Here is a 13,450-nt window from a genome sequence, read left to right on the forward strand (position 1 = left end):
TCCTTAGTGGCTGCAGTGTCTGCTTGTGTGCATGTGCACAGAAACCTGCATAACACTCTTATTTGTTTTGGATGAAAACACAATGGCTAATCGAGTCACTGACTGTCTAGTCACCAAGTCATCTTTGATGTCTCCATGATGAACCTGCCAAATGTCGTCTTACTGTAGTTTCCCCTTAAACCACAACAATAAAACTCAATTGCCTTCAAACTCATGACTAAGACACTGAAAGATACACTTATTTACACATTTGTTTGGCTCTGTGTTTGTGTATGTGAGACTGATCTGAACTTATATAAAATCTGTATCTTAGTTATTTTTTTATTTAGTGGCAACAACTTACATGGGAGGAGTTGATCTTGTTCATCACTTGCAGAGACCAGCAGATTATAGTCTGGTGATCAACACTTACAGCATAAAGCTTTTTAAAGCATATCACTACCTGTCACTTATCTCTTGCTCGATTATCTCATCTCTTGATTAAGATTTTTAAGTATGTTTTCTTACCGTATTCAAGACCAGGACTGAATATGTCTTTTCTTCAAAGTTTTGTAGGTGAGACTAAAATGTGTTTTTTTTATCAATTTCACACCAGAAATCTGAGTTTGGTGGGTTTTTTCCAAGGCCCTTGTACTGTTGTGGAGACTTGCTGTGTTCAAGATAGTCAGGCCAGTTTTGGGTTTTCTAGTTTGTGCTTCCATGTTACTTGTTAACCAATTGTTTAGCTAAGACTTTAGAGTTTTGATTTCTTTCTTCTTCTTTTTGTTTGGTAGGTCGGGTTTTGCCCAGTTCAGTGGCATGTTGTCATTTTGAGTGTTATTGTGACTGTTTCCCTTTCTGTGCTTTAACTTACAGTTCTTCTATGGAGGTGCTGGTACAGTAGCTGTACCGTGTGCTTGCATAAGTGCAGTGGTGCAGTGGGCAGCACTGTGGCCTCACAGCGGAAGGTCCTGGGTTCCGTCCCGAGTGCTTCCTCCCACAGTCCAAACACATGCATTAGGTTAATTGGTCACTCTAAAGTGTGAATGGTTGTCTGGCGACCTGTCCAGGGTGCACCCGCCTCTCGCCCATAGCCAGCTGGGATAGACTCCACCCCCCGTGACCCCACATACGGGATTTAAGTGGTGGTGGATGGAAGGATGTGTTTTTGGCTCTTTGCATGAAATCAAATAACTCATTCGGCTATTGTGTGACCAAACTAACAGTAATAGCTTATAGATGTAATCTTTTTGCTTCTTTATGTGCCTTTAGACCTGAGTAGTGTTTAAATTCAACGTAAATCCACCTGAGAATCATAAAATTCCATTTACCATATAAAAACTAAAGTGGGGGGAGGGGGGTGGGGTCACAGACCCACTACCCCATCTGCTTTTCTATCCAGCTTTGCATCACTCTTTTTATAACAGCCTTTCTTTCAGAGTCCAATCACTTCATATCTCTATCAAAAGCGCTCTTGAGTAATATTGGACAATAATATTCGGCATAAAATCAATGACTTGTTTAATTTAAACAGGGAGGAAGTGGAAAGGCTGGGTAATTGCAGAGGAAGGCCTACAACTCAGCCATCCTTGTTATCCCATTTGATGGACCATTAAACGTCTGCAGGAATAAACATTATTTTTAGCTTAACTACCAGTTTGTGCCATCTATAGAGTGGAGAGGCAACCATTTCAACAAAAAATAAAAGTGTCCTTTAGACAGTTTGTTTGTTTATCCTGTAATGTTTATTTTGAAACATCTTTCTACTTTTGCAGTCAGGAATGATTAAACTGTTATATTACTATTTAGAAAAAATATATTCCCATTCAGAAACAATATTGTATTAAAAGGAGTTAAGTTAAAGATATGACACGATCTTAAGTTAACAAGTGACATTTATGACCTACTTCACCAAACTCAGTAGTTGTAGTAGTAGTAGGATGTTACATATACTATGGTTTTCTGTTAGTTCTCTAATCTTCACTTTTCCATTGTTGTTTTTCAGCCTGCTGATATTTTAAGTTGCCTCAGTACCAATTCATAGGTATCATCAACAAACATCAAAAGAAGAGGAGAATTACATTTTTAATTTTATTTTCATTTGATGATTTCTTAACTGTCAGCCCTTGAGTTTCAGCATCCGCCAGGTGATTTTCTTTGTAAAGTTTGTATCTTCTCCCTGCGTCTGTCTGGGTTCTCTCAAGTTACTTTTGCCTTTTCCCACAGATATGCAGTCAGGTTAAGTGAAGACTCTGAATTACTGCTAATTGTGTGTTTTCAGCGTGACTTTGTAATGGGCTGATGACCTGAGCAGGGCAGACCCTGCCTCCAGTGGCAGGTGGGATAGGCTCCAGCAGCCACCTGACCCTGACTGAAGGAGGAAAAGCCTTTCAGGTGGATGGATGGAATTATCAACATTTATTAATAATCAAGAAATTCAGTTGATGCAATTTACATGACACAGAAACCTATGTTCAGACATCACAGCAGCATCTTCAGCTGATAATAAGGCATGCCTAAATAATACACAAATACGCAGTTACATTCTATCAGTTGCTGACAAGGCAACACAATACTTGAAAAATGAATTAATAAGTTGGAATAAAAGTATTTGGATTTTGAAAAGGTGCTTTTATTTGGTGGATGGTGATGCAGGAAACCTACCTCACAATTTTCACCTCAGAGACTAAAGGAAAGATTCATTCTTGTCCTTTACTAATTCATCTCTGTTCATAACACAAAGCAGATAAATGTTAGATGTTCATCTACTCATCCTTTGCAGAGTGAAGACATTTTTTATATGTTGCCCTTGATAAATGTTCCCCAGGGGACTTGTCAGAAATTAACTTTATCTGGTCCTTAATTGTGGTACATGAGCTCTGATGTTTCTCTCACGCCCCCTCCTAAACCCCAGCATCACCTTCCCCGAGCCGCCCCCAACACTGTCATTTTCAAAGCTATTTTAAGACAATGTGTGATTATCTTTGACATTGCTTGACATGTGCCTCAAGGCTGTCTTTCTTTTCACTATCTGGGCTCCCTCCTTACGTCTCCCTCTCTCTTTCTTTCTGTCTCACTCTAATCAAAAAGCCAAACCATGCAGACAGCTCAGAGCAAATAACAAGTCACTCCCTGTGGATGTTTGAAGATGACGGAACAGCTGAAGCGACACGCGAAGAAAACACGCTGATCGTTTTCGATCTGAATCTTGAAGCCAACACAGTATTTCAAGCTTTTGCATGTGTGTTTTTTTCTGCTTTTCCAAAGCACAAAATACTTTATGTATTTGAAAAAATAATATATGACTACAGTGTTAAACTCCAAATAATCACAAGATGATGTGAAAATCAATTGATTGTAATGAATTAAAAAGTTATTGATATATTTTAGTGGTTCAAAAAATGTTTGGCCAGGTTTTAGGATTTTAGTACAATAGGAATGAAAACAACAGGGGTCACAAAAGATAATCAAATAAAATCAATCTTAATATGACTATTTGCATATCGGCAATAAGACTTTTATAAAATATTCCATTTTTTTTTCATGCAAACCAAATGACAGTGGCTCAATAATTTTGTAAGTGATGCAGGACAAAATGAACATTTCTATTAAAGCCAATTTAGATGGCAAGCAGTGAAACATTGATAAAATTACCCATCTACCCCTCAGAATGTTGGCCATGTATCACAGCCTGAACAAATACCACATAATTACATAATCAATCAGATCATGTATGTTTCCCTTCCTTCATTTTTTTGTTTTTTTTTTCATGTACAAGAGTCAAATGCATGCAATCGCTTGTTCTGTAATGTAATCTGATCAGGGCTATGTAATTCTTCATTTTCCAACAGCTCCCTGGAGCAATGGATCTGAGTGTGAGATGAATGTGGTTGAGTCTCTGTTTCTTCTCTCTCTCTCTCTCTCTCTCTCTCTCTGCTTTCTTTCCTCTAAATGGGGCTCCCTCACTGTGGTTAACCGCTTGGCTGTGTAGCTGCTGGCAGCTGCGTCTCCCGCCACAAGACAATATCTCACCTCCTCACTTGTCTCTCCATTTATCTAACCATCCATCCCTGCCCCACTTCCTCCTCCCTCTCCATCCTCTCCATCCTCTCCTCTCCTCCATAGCCAGTTATTGCTCTTCTCCTTTCTCTTCATCCCCTGCTCTCCTCCTTTCCTGCATTTCCATGCATTTTTCCCCACTTTCTCTCCCTCCAGTGGCGACACCAACCATCAGGTTCCATCTATCCCTGTGTACATCAGCAATTAGAGTGTCGTGGCAGCCAAATGCCAGCCATGTCCCCAAGCCACACACACACACACACACACACACACACACACACACACACACACACACACACACACACACACACACACACACACACACACACACACACACACTCAAAGGCTATGTCCTGACAAAACAGCAAGAGAACAAATCAAGCTATAATTTATAATCTTGCTGTGCTAAAGTCTCATTATATTATAGACATAGAAATTTGGCGGCATGCACGGCTGCGGAGCCTCTGCTATAAATTACACCAATCGTAAATTATTAATGGAAAGATAGGAATGACCGTCGCCTATCCAGATTAGCTGTAAATCACACTCCAACATGGTTTGCTTAGGGAATTAAGTCTGGTGTGGTGTAAAGGACCTCACAGGGTAAGTCAGCGGGTGCCAAAGGAGGTCAGGTATAAGCTGCCTTAAAATATCAAAGCATTACAAGTTTGAACTATAAAATAGACAAAGGTCGACTGGAAATGTCTGGGCAACAGCACCTTTTCTCCTGAAGCCGAGCAAACAGTCTGCAAGAAGCAAGCAGGAAAACGCAGACTTCCTCGGACTCGAGTCAGCCTTGTTACTTTACAGAATAATAAGCGTAATGTGGTTGTAGAATGACCCCGGAGCTGCAGGCAGGTGCTTTGGGCCGGGCCCCGTGAGCTGCTGCCGGCTCGACTGTCCACTATGATGCTGGAATTTTATAGGAGACGGCAGAGATTTCACAAGGCTGAAACAAGATGTGACTCAGTTTAGAACGGCGCTATGAACATTCTGAGAACGGAACGAGGCTTGGTTTTAATGTGCGTCTGCTGCGCTGCAGTGGAGATAAACAACGCATGAAGTCCAGGCTCTCGTAGCTGGGAGTTCAAACCTGAGGTTCAAGCTCAGTTCAGCCTCTCAGGAACAGGAGGATGCAGTCTGTCCATTGTCCACCATTGTCGCCAAACAACAAAGGTCCACGCGAGTCTGCAGCCAGGACGCCTTTGATGCAGTGTAGCAACACTTGCATTTTTTTGATCTACACTTGGCCAGATGTGCACTTGGGCTTTGTGTCATAGCGTTTGGAAACATTCAAAAGGCCTTTATTCACTGTCTGGACTGGCGACCTGTGCAGACTCTACCCCAGCACAGGCTCCTCTTGTGCAAAGGTTTGGCCTATGATCCATTTTTAGACCCATAGGTCTATTGAACGAGTTATGGTTTTAGGTGTTTGATGTGTTCTTTAAAGAACATACCTTCACCAATGGCATTTCTGTCTGGGCTGCTGCTGTGCTAATAGACGTCCCCCAGTTAATGTGGATGAAAGGAACACACGGTGATTCTTTACACAACAGATGATTGCATGTGACATGTCAAACTGTCTGACATTGATTAGAGGGCAGTGATACTTGTCTCTGGTAGAGCAATGTCATTTTGGGCCTGTTGTAAGAAGCACTCCACAGTCTGTAATTACCGTGGTCTTCTAAACAACAAACAGAGTGGGACTCTCGGTCCTGCAGGCATTCAGGGAGTGGGCGGAGCAAACAGGGTGCACGAGTCATCCTGAAAAGTCCTACCATCTGACCCTGCTAATAACACTAGCTGTGGTAGTAGCAATGTTGTTGTTATGATTATAAACCAGTACTATTTATGACTAATTTCCCATATTCAGATACTTTACAACTATTTTCCCATATGTGCCTCCCTTTGTATACCCATTTAAAACAGCATGCTCAGCAGAAGAGTGTCAGGATGTGGATAGAGGTCTAACGTTATTCTTTGCTCAGGACAAACTTTTCTTGGTAAATGGAAGAATTTTCCCTTTTCTGAAGTCTGAATGTGTCATACACTTTCAAAGAGGTTTTAAGTATCCTTTCTGCCTCTGGCACAATATCTGCATGGGAAATGACTTTGCTCCAGAGAGGGGGTAAAGAAGCACTGCAGATGTCTCAGTAGTGAAACAGGTGCTATCAAAGTGCTTCTTGGTCAATACACACAGAGGCAGCATTTAAAAACATCAGGGGGGTTGGACTAAAGGGTGGTATTAGACTTTGAATGGAGAGGGATCTAATACATGGATGGTCCTCTTCCTCAGTCAGCCCATTGACTCCACACTGAGCCTATTAGCAAGACAACACAGCACTAATGGCACTGCTACCGCTGCCACTGCCCCTCATGTGTATGGAGACCACCCAGCACACACACACACACACACACACACACACACACACACACACACACACACACACACACACACACACCCCTCTCTTCACTTTTCCCACGCTATTGTTACCTAAACATTAGTATATTAAAGTGTGAAACCAGATCAAAGTGTGGGCTCCATTACAGAACCATCACACCCACTAGGACCAGCTTCCAGTGTAAGTGAGACAAGAAGGTTGGCAGGGTTTGGAGAGAGGGTTTCAATAGACCCCGCTTTTTGTTAATGTGCAAAACAGTTGAGTTCAGAAGTTTATTTTTTGTACCATAGATAATGTAGATATCAGTGTTCCGTTTATTAGTATAAGTCCAGAACTATGATCCACCGGTTTTAAACTAGTGACGCAAGTTGACGAAGAGAACAAGAGTAGAATAGATGACTGTTCCACGACCTACCAGCAGGGGGTGCAGTGGAGGGGGGGGGGCTATCGTTCGCCCCTAATCTCACTTTGTTTTCTGATGCTTAAATGATACAGTTACACCCATTTTTAAACCACAAACACTAGAGGTCTGAAGTTTTATGACTAATTAACTAACCAAAATCCACCTTATACTTATCCTCCCATTCAATTATGTTCTGCATTATTTACTTGATAATGTAATGACCACACGAGAGTCAATTAGCCGGATATCTTCTATATGTTGCAGGTATGACGGTGCATCGGAGCAGCCTGGCAAACTTCTCTGTGCCTCTTAACTTCAGTCTGTAATGCGCACTTTATAAGCGCATCTAACGGCCCACCTCTCTTTGTTAAAAGATGGACTCGGTTGTCTTTATGGAAAGCGACAGTCTCTCCAAGGAGAGAGAGGAAGAGAAAGGGAGAGTAAGAAGGGGGATAATTATTCACGATGCGCACAAAGCGCAGGGGAAATCACCCAGGGGAACCGAACAACAGACACAAGCAAACGGGTAGAAGGGATTGTGTGCTGTTGAGAAACTGTATCCACACATGCACCCGCACGAGCGCACTCGAAGAAATCCAAAACTCCGTTTCTTAGAAAACCCACCCAGTCTTGGGTTCATTATTTTGCTCGTCTGCGCAGGAGTTTTGGGCCGAGTTGAGTTTTGCACAGCGACCCTGCCCTGTTGCCTGATCGCCGACACGAGGATCAGGGACCAAGTCTCCGGCTGGTTTAATGGCATGAAATGGGCTGTTTTGCAGTTTGAGAATAGCTCCGACGGCCTCGGGGCACGAGCGGCTCGCGCTGCAGGGAGTGAGCGGTGATTGCTGAATAAACGTTTTGTTTTAACCAAGAAAGAGGCGGCGAGGCGTCCGAGCGTCCGCTGTGGAGCGACCTGAGCGCTGCGCGGCAGCACTGCACCTCGCAGCGCCGCGGACCCCCCCCCCCCCCCGCTCCCCTTCCACCCCCACACTCCCCGCTCCCGCTCGCGCAGTCCCGCTCCAGCCTCAGACGCGTCGCTTTTGAACAGTGTGAGTGAGAGCCCCTACACAACACCCCCCACCCCCACCACTCTCCCTCCTCTCCTCTCCTCTCTTCTCACGCCGACTCATTGCCCGCTCCCATCACTGCGATCCTGCGCTGCCGTTACCGGCTCCGCTCCCTCGCGCGCTCACTCGTCATCCCTCTCGGTGTTTCAGCCGAGGGGCTGCGCGCGCTATTTGCGCTATTGATACCCACTTTACACTGTGTGCGTGGAAAGTCAGCATCTCCTCCTCGCTCGCTCTGTCCTCCTCTCTGGCTGCGCAACCTCACAGGGAGGTGTTAACTACTTTTGCTTCCCCAAAGCGCCTCCCGTTACGCGGACGGGCCACTCTTACTGACATCCCACTCTGCACAAAGTTTTGGTTTGTTGTGAGGATAAAAAAGACGCCGGAAGCCAAGCAGTCGTCTTTAGAAGAAGCGGACTCGCCGGACCGAGGTGAGTAACGCCGTTGGGTTTAAAGCTTACAGTTTGTGCGTCCACAGGCAATTTGTGCGTTCTTTTATGCTTCTAGTTCTAAAAAGCGGATTTCGAGTCGCGTTATTAAACTTTGCGGAGGTTTCCGAGCTGCGCGCTCGCGTGACCGTGCGTGGGGAAATCAGCGCTTTGCTTCAAAAAGTCCTGGATCGACTCGGTCAAGCTCAATTTGGACGCGGACTTTTACGCGTGCGCGCGTGGGAGCGGGCGACGTTTTTAAACAAGAAAGCGGCTCCTTGAAAACACCGCAGTCGCTCAGTGGACTGTGACAACGATGTTTTGCATGCGTTACAACCATGAATGTGCGCGCAGAAGTCTGTCGCGCCGCTGTGAACCGCAGCCAATGAGCCAAGCGATTTGCAGCTTTCTAAGTCTAAAAGCAAAATGAACTGGCGCTTATAGGAAAGTTGTGTACTCTCACATCCGGCGATTAGGTCTTTAACACAACCCCATATTCACGTCCATCAGAGAAAATGTAAACGTAATTATTGCGGCTGCACTGGAGACTCTGCCCCATTACTCTGGTGCGTTGTGTAATTATTGCTACAGGAGGCCTGTCCTTTTAATAGAAAAGGCAACGTGTTTGCCCACATGAAAGCAGCACAAGGTTTGTCTCTGGAGAAGTTCATCGCGTTTTATCAGTGGAAGTTACAGTAAGATGAGGAGGATGTGGTTCAAAAGGCTCCGTTAGATCGAATCCAATGAAGTCTCTGATGGTGATCATTTCAATTCATCAGCGATTTCTAGAACATAGATAAAAATACACGTTTTAGAATTTTAAACTTTAAACTTAAAATGTACCAATACAATTAATCAAGAAAAAACATTAAGTACGTTTTACGTCACCCACAAGCGTCTCCTCTCAGACTATCTCACATTATTCTCATATTCTCTCAAACAGAAGCAGACGGCTTAGATTAAAAAAAACGACTTGTTGAGAAGCACGCACGTGCGCGCACGCTCACATAAACATACAGACCCACACTCACGCTCACAGTTGGGAAACACCTGTTAACTACGGAGCTCTATAATTTACATCCTCCCCCTAAATAAACAGCTCCTAGACAGAGGAAGTCCCCGGGGCCTTCCAGCTTTTTGGCCGAACAAACTGAGACAAAATCGCTCGTCCCCAAGCGCCAGGTCCCGCTGCAGATGTGTCGCTTATACTGCGCACGAAATTAAATTCTAATTCATTTATTTTCGTCGTATTGCATTCGGTCATTAGGGCGTACGTCGTACTAAGGTTAACGCGACGCCAGTTTTTTTTTTTTTAATAAAAGCTCTGTCACTTTTATGAATAAGTCAGTTACTGCGTTTTTAATTAATTTTATGTTTTTGCTTCTCTTTGCTCTTCACATTTACTTCAGGCCGGCGACGCTTTTTGAATTATAAAGTAAAGTTTTTTTCGGAGGCATAAAGTTGAAAAGACTGACTTTTCTTTTAGTTTGTCTTGACTCAAAAATGAACGCGTCTTTTATATTGAGGACTATTTCACCCACAATTAACAGTGAGGGGAAAAAACGGCAGCTTTATTCCCAGGTTGAAAAGTCCACTCCGTGGCACAATATGCGCGTAAAAACTTTGAAAGCGAAGATGAGCCCCGTGCGGGTCATTGAACTCACCGCACTGTTAAAATTGAATTATAATTGCTCAAAAAAGCACAAACATCAGACCCAGATCCACAGATTGCAGCGCGATGAATTCCTTCCAATTGATTGTATTGATCGCGAGATAAAGCACCACTGACTTCTAACGAGGAGCCGAACCTGTTCATTCTCCGAGCAAACGTTAGCGAACAATAAGTATCTTTAGAAAGAGACAAATTAGGACACACGTCCCACAGACGCTGCGTTATTTCTAGTCGAGTCGGTCGAGTCTGATAAATGACCGCTAAAGAGACACAAACAGTGGCTTGAGTTTGGTTTTCTTCTTGTAATTCTCTATATTTATGAGGCATTTCTCTATTGTTCTCCGAGGACAGTGTCAGTAAAAGTGTTTATTGTAATTAATAACTTTGTTGCTTAATGTAATTCAGAGGACCGGTTCATTTCATACGTGTGTATATAAATTGTATATATTTTTTTATTTTTACATTAAATGTGTATAATTTAAAACGCTGCGAATAATAAACTAAGTTTCATATTAAGACTGAAATCGGTTTAAATCATTTAGTTTGAAAAGAATTGTGATTTAATTTGTAAATGATAATTTGATTATGCTTTTATGTTAACACATTATTACATTTAAGTGTAATTTTCTGACGATCCACTTTATCAGCTGCAGTGCATCTTTTCCTCAATTTTTGCCCTAAGTTTGTGTTTGTTAAAATTTGAAAGCCGGCAAGTTCACATGACAAAAAAACTTTTTATATTTTTATAAATATTTTCCTAAAGCTCGAATTATTTTGGCTGCTATTATTATTTTCCGTAGAATCTCGCATTCATTGGGCTGTCCGGTTAGTTAAAATTATAAGAATGTGCCGGGGGCTTTAGATGACACAGCTATAAATCACGCATAATGAAGCCTATTTACAGCCACAAATATTCATAAAGATAATTTTTAATTAAACCCAGTTTAACTGCAGTCAGAGACATTTTGCATATTCCACTTCTCAACAAATTTCAACATCTTCGATTTTAATTTAAAAAATGTGTTGTCTCTTTATTTGTGTTATTCATTCGTGTAAAGGCCTCTTTCCACTTTCCCAGAGGAACAGAGTGCAGTCTGCAAACGACTGAAAAAAAGTGTCGAGGTTGAAGGAAAAGTACCAAGACATGATTCATTCGTCAGCTTTTTCGATCCTTCCCCCGTCTCTTGTCTTCTCTCTCTCCGTCTCTCTCCGTCTCTCAGCAGTCAGATGTTGCTGCCTGCCATTGATCTCTGGTGCTTTACGCCTTTACGCAGCGACAAGCGAACTAAAATTAATGTCCATTTCACACCTCTGTCCCGGATCGATGACCGCGGGGAGAGAAGTTTATTTTAATTTTGGATCCGAACAAACGACACGTCCGGAATAGAATCCGAACACCTGCTTAATTATAGGGAACCCCTTTCACGTCCTCACTTTCTCCGCGTCGCAGCTAAACTTTAATCACCTTTAAAATCGTGCACATCACATGAACGCGGTATTGTGTGTTTTCTGAACGCAGGACTGGAAAATGCGGCCCACTTCTCTCACGGAGTTGATACTGATTTACAGCAAAATGGAGCAGATGTTGCTCTGTAAACATCCCATTTTCGTTTCTGTCCAAAGGACGAATCTTTCCACCACCTTCTGCACTTCTCCCCCCTCCCTCCATCCTCGCACCCTCCCCTCTCTGCGAGTTTATTTTATGACTTTGTTGTGCTAATAAACGCTACGTATGAGAGCTAATTTAACATGCAGGCGGTAATTGAAAGAAACGCGTCGCCGGTAAATAACACGTGTTTGAGCGTGCGGAGACCGGAGCAGGGCTCCCTCTGCGAGAGCACGCGCTCGCGCCGCCCGCATCCTAAGAACCTGCTGTCATTGTCAACTTCTTATCGCTGTTATAATCACTAAAACTGAGCTCGAGGAGCCGGGCGCAATCATTTAATACACGGATATTGTTCGCTTGGCTTCGTCACCAAACCAAACAAATGCTTTTTGTCCCTCACTGGAAATTGCAGCCTGTCCGCAACACCTTGATCAGTGTGTTACCGAGGTGTAATGGATAGACTTGTCCACTCATCCATGTTTGAATCTCAATTTAAAGTTTTTATTTTACAGCGCTCCAAGTTCACGTTTAGAAAACAATTCTCAATCGATTCTGCTAATTACGCATATGTTTTAAGCAAATAGACAAGTCAGTATGTTTTGTGTTTGCTAAATAAAAGTCATTTAATGTGAGTGAAGACGCCATCCTGTTCACATAAAAACGATTGGCCTCATTATCAGTCAGGTCATTAGTCTTAACAAACTAAATGTTTCTGTGAACCTGGGGTTCAGCCTCTTCCTGTAAATATGTGTTCAGACCCAATTGTTCGTATTATTGATGACAGGAAAGCGGAGCTCCTGTCCAGTCATTTTCTATTGGATGGAAATCAGTCCACGGAGGGGATGCAGTCCTGTGTTTAATGGTTTGATTGCATTGAAGAAGGCAGCCCCCAGTAATGCTGTTATATGGAACATATCACTTGGAGACACTATTGGCAACAAGAGAAAGTCGGAGAATTAGCCTAATGGAGAACGGGGGAGTTGTGTCGAATGTCGGATACTTTCGTTCCTCCATATTTCTCCACGTCTCTTTCTCTGCGCGTCCACAGTATCTGGCTCTGGCCGACACATCACATCTATCTCATGTTTCCTCACCTCATTCGTCACTTACTCTGTGAGCCGGATCACAAGCTCCCTGCCTGGAAAATAAGCTAATATTACCTCCCCTCCCCTCCACCCCCTCAACACGTCTCCCCAGTAGACACCGGTGGTGCATCTGCATCCATCGATTGTCGACGCGCAGTATTTGTGTAGCCTACTTATCATTTTCTCTGTGCAGTCATATCAAGACTGATACAGGAAGGATGAGCCTCCCAATCAGCAAGCGATGAATAAATACACGCTCACACACACACACCTGCATTTCTGCTGCATGTCAAATTACGTTCGGCAGCTGGTCATAAGTCACAGCTTTGGTCGTTGGCCTTAAACTGTGCTCCCTGGTTCCAGCAGCTTCAGATCCTCTGTTCTCTATTTGACTTTGACCTCTGACCTCTATGCAGGTCATTCGGCACACGAGCATTTCCTTTTGTCCCCATCCAGGGCTGTTGCAGTCAACCTGTTTACCTGGCAGCAGTTCATCCCCGTTAAATGTGGCCTAATTGCCTCTGGCCTGTAGCACAGACGCGACCGGTCGCCCTCTGCCTGCTGGATCAGTGGCTGCCGTCGTCCACAGCGGCAATAAAAAGTCACAGCCCTGCGACCGGAGCCACACACACACACACACACACACACACACACACACACACACACACACACACACACACACACACACACACACTCAGTCACACGCTGCTGCAGCGGCGGGACACACAGGGCGCTCACCTGTCGGCAGC

The 13,450-nt window shown here is 43.6% G+C and overlaps 1 protein-coding gene across 6 annotated transcripts in view; it reads left to right on the forward strand.

Moving 5' to 3' along the window:
• The first annotated feature begins 7,969 nt into the window (after window positions 1-7,969).
• rnf220a (ring finger protein 220a) overlaps window positions 7,970-13,450 on the forward strand; it is a 127,430-nt gene continuing 121,949 nt past the window's right edge. For 2 of the 6 annotated variants that reach the window (XR_003783660.3, XM_029130879.3), the window contains exon 1: window positions 7,970-8,341. The gene's annotated coding sequence lies outside the window, so the exon portion shown is untranslated. The remainder of the gene's footprint in view (window positions 8,342-13,450) is intronic. The other 4 variants (XM_029130877.3, XM_029130878.3, XM_029130881.3 and 1 more) reach the window with 3 other exon arrangements.

This window comes from Betta splendens, chromosome 17 (assembly GCF_900634795.4).
Source record: "Betta splendens chromosome 17, fBetSpl5.4, whole genome shotgun sequence".
NCBI classification, from domain to species: Eukaryota; Metazoa; Chordata; class Actinopteri; order Anabantiformes; family Osphronemidae; genus Betta; species Betta splendens.